This window comes from Ornithorhynchus anatinus, chromosome 5 (genome assembly GCF_004115215.2).
Source record: "Ornithorhynchus anatinus isolate Pmale09 chromosome 5, mOrnAna1.pri.v4, whole genome shotgun sequence".
Classification (NCBI taxonomy): domain Eukaryota; kingdom Metazoa; phylum Chordata; class Mammalia; order Monotremata; family Ornithorhynchidae; genus Ornithorhynchus; species Ornithorhynchus anatinus.
The window spans coordinates 51,567,612-51,571,579 of NC_041732.1; the positions used below are offsets into that span (position 1 = coordinate 51,567,612).

Genomic DNA, 3,968 nt, shown 5'->3' on the forward strand with positions numbered 1-3,968 from the left:
CACAAAAACAAAACACAGTCCCTGTGGAACTCAAAGTCTAAGGTGGATGAAACTGCACAGCGAACACAAAGACTATGGAGAAAAGAGGTGGGAACTAGGAGTTATAACAAAACAGACCTTTTGATCGTGTGGCATTTTTGCCACATTTCTGGATTTGTAGTTGCTCAGGCCTTTTGCAACTGGATGCAGAGTGAATGCCAACAGTCCTTTAGATTAGCAGATTCCAAAGTGCAATTGAGGTCGCCTGTTATGCTGAGCAGGCAGTGTATAATGTGGTGATATCACAAGCACCGCTTTGTGGTGGTACACTGGATTTGCCTGAATATAGAGCATTTCTCAAGGGACACCCCTGACTCCCCCTTGGGCTCCAGAGGCTTTACATTCCTCTCCCGGATCTGGGTGAACTTGGCTGCTTTTCGACACTTGAAATAGATATATACCTCCTGGATGTGGGACCGCTGATAACCATTTCTGTTGTAAAACTGGACAAATGGCCACCCTATCTGCATTTTTTGATCACCCACATCGGCTATATGATCATATATTGTACATATGATCCCATACCTAAAACTACTAATTCAATCCATTTTATTTCTTGAGCACTTACTGGATATGGAACACAGTACTAAGACCTTGGGAGACTATAATATCCCAGAGTTGGATACAATCCCTGTCTTGTTCAGGAGTTGTTGCCTTCTGCAATTCCTCCAGCTCCAGGAATTTTTTAATCTACTTTAATTTTTCCACCTGTTTCCCTCTTTGTTTCAGGTAAGCCCAGAGCAGGAAAAAGGAAAATTGAGAAGCAGCCTATCCATAAATGCATAAATAGCTGGAAAATCGAGCCTGTAATTTCCTGGTGGGGAGAGTCTATTGATATTAATCACTAAAACTTATCTTTAAAATAAAGATTTTCACAATCCCTTTATCGTTCTACATGAGTACATAATGGTTTAAACAATGGAATTACAGCAAATTCATGCTTTCAAATATTGAAAATTACAAATGTAAGTGAACACCCCTACCGAGAGTGAAAGAAACTATAAATACAGTTGAGATGCTGCATGGCCGAGTATATAGAAGGGCCTGCGGGTCAGAAGGACCTGGGTTCTAATCCTAACTATGAAACGTGTCTGCTGAGTGATCTGGGGCAAGTCAGTTCACTTCTCCATGCTTGTTACCTGAGCTATAAAATGAGGATTAAGACTGTGAGCCCCATGTGGGACAGCGATTGTGTCCAACCTGATTTTCTTGCATATGCCCTGGCACCTTAGAACAGTGCCTGGCACATAGTAAGCGCTTAGCAGATGCAACAGTTATTATTATTAACAATCACTGAGGCAACATTGCAATAAAGAATGCAGAGGGGAATTTCTAATTTAGACAAATTCCATTTCCCTTAAAGGGATCTGGATGGGGCAGTTAGAACACTGCTTTAGTATCTGACTCCCCCTTACTTATGGAATAAAATGCATTTTTTTTTCATTTTTCTGTAGCAGGGTGGAATAGGGAAGTGTAACAGCTTGGGGTGACCCTAAACAATACCCCCCACCCCCACACGCCCCCTACAAACATTTGGCTATCCTGAAGCCAGAGTCCAACTGGCTGTCCCCGTCTTGTGTCTTGGTGATGCCATATGGACTGCAGTGTCTCGTCATCACATTGTGCCATCCACATGGCAAGTGGGGAACCATCTCTTGGGCTTCTTAAGTCAATTGCTCCAGTCCTAGGCATCACCTGGACGCCTGTTGGGAGGACGGGAAAAATGCCCACACCAAGGGGCCGGGGATTAGGATGTGGCGGCTCATCTGAGGAGGCCCCATCTGAGGAGGTCAGTGCCCGCACTGGATGCAGGGCAACGCAGCCTCCCCGATTAACCCTCCCCAGTGCCCTGGGGGTGGTGGAGGAAGAGTCAGCAACCAGCCACTCTGCTCTCTAAACCGCTCCCCCTGCCGCCAACCTCCTGTGGGTAGAAAACCCTGCTTAGCCCCTGGGGAGAGCAAAGTCCAAATTTCCCTTTTTCCCCACTGTGTTCAAATGCTCTCACTGTTCTGCCTCAGCACTGGTGGGCTTTTCCCACGTTGGTGAGAAGTAATGTGATGTAGTGAAAAGAGCACAGCCCTGTGTGTCAGGGAACGTGGCTTCTGATCCTGGCTTTTCCACATGCATGCTGGACCACTTTAGCCAAAGCACTGGCTTTCTCTGTGTCTGTTTCTTCCTCTGGAAACTAAGGATAAAATCTCTGTTCTCCCTCCTACTTAGAATGCGAACCCAATGAGGGACAGGGAATGTCTAACTTGAATATTTTTTATCTATGCCAGCCCTTTGAACAGTGCTTGGTACATAGTAAGCTCTTCATGATGTATAGAGCAAGGACCTGAGTGTCGGAGGGTCATGGGTTCTAATCCTGGCTCTGCTCCTTGTCTGCTGTGTGACCTTGGGCAAGAAACTTCACTTCTCTGGGCCTGAGTTGCACCATCTGTAAAATGAGGATTGAGACCGTGAGCTCCAGTTGGGACAGGGACTGTGACCAACCGATTTGCTTGTACCCACCCCAACCCTTAGTACAGTGCCTGGCACATAGTAAGCGCATAACAAATACCACAGTTATTATTACCACTTAGCAAATACCATAATTACTATTATTTCCCTGACTCCCATTCCTCTCCTTAGGATCGCACCTGGAGAGTTTCCATTGCTCTTCCAGTCTCAGCTACAGGAGGGAGAGTCAAGCAGAGGCATACCCATTCCATTCCTAGCTTGGGCGGTGGCTAGTGAGTGGCAGGCAATCTGCTACAAGTCAAAACTCACCTATGCTGGGCAGCGGCATGGGAGAGTCGAGGGCGGAGACTCAAGTTTACTGTGCAGAAGGAGGCGATGGTAAACCACTTCCTTATTTTTACCCAGAAAACTTTATGGATACACTTCCAGAACGTTTGCAGGTAGAGGTGGGGTGTCCTGGGAGACGTGTGTCCGTGGAGTCGCTATGGGTTGGAAACGACTTGACAGCGTTAGACAAGACTCCTGTTCCACAGGTTCTGCTCCAGGAATTATAAATTCATTCAGTTTTATTTACTGAGCGTTTACTGTGTGCAGAGCACTACACTAAGCGCTTGGAAAGTACAATTCAGCAACAGATAGAGACAATCCCTACCCAACAACGGGCTCACAGTCTAAAACGGGGAATAAATTGAGGGTGTAGTGAACTTCCTCCTGCTCTGCTCCATGCCCTGCACCCCTGCCCCCCACCCTACCTCCCCAAGATGGACAGGACAATCCGTGCTCATGAGGGACAGTACTGAGACCCCTCGGCCTGTGTCCTACATTTCCTGACACCCAAGCCTGGGGTGGCCAGGGTAGCAGGTTCAGCCTCCCACGGGCTGACAGTTCTCAGGATTTGGTTCCCAGGGAAGAGCCAGATGAAGAGTGTTGGGGCCCCTTCCCGTCTTTGTCCTACTCCCCCCGGGAGGGGCTTGAGCTGGGACATGGCTCCCTGCTCCCTCAACATGCTCTGTCCACCCTCTTCGCCCACTCCACCGCTCCTTCCCTTAGTCTCCCTCCCCCCATCCTTTAATCTCCCCTCAGCCCAGTAGCCTAAATGAATAACTGTAAAAACAATCAAAGCCTTGTGGCAGAGGCATTTTTATTTCCAGGCTCAGAAGGAGGTTAGAGGGAGTACCATGGGGAAAAATGTGGCCACTATTTATTGCTACTGTTTTTGTCTGTCTCCCCCGATTAGACTGTAAGCCTTTCAAAGGGCAGAGACTGTCTCTATCTGTTACCCATTTGTACATTCCAAGCCCTTAGTACAGTGCTCTGCACATAGTAAGCGCTCAATAAATACTGAATGAATGAATGAGCAAAGTCAGGGGGTGGCACGGGCCCAGCTCATGACAGATAGCCATCTTGAACAGGACAGAAGGCCTGTCACTGATCGTGCTGCCCTAAGTATGACCTTTTGTTGGGCCTGA

The 3,968-nt window shown here is 47.6% G+C and overlaps 1 non-coding gene across 1 annotated transcript; it reads left to right on the forward strand.

The window, feature by feature from the left end:
- Positions 1-2,659: 2,659 nt before the first annotated feature.
- LOC114812541 lies at positions 2,660-2,798 on the forward strand. The gene has a single exon (XR_003760192.1). It is a non-coding gene; the product is annotated as a small nucleolar RNA SNORA7 (small nucleolar RNA).
- The last annotated feature ends 1,170 nt before the right edge of the window (positions 2,799-3,968 follow it).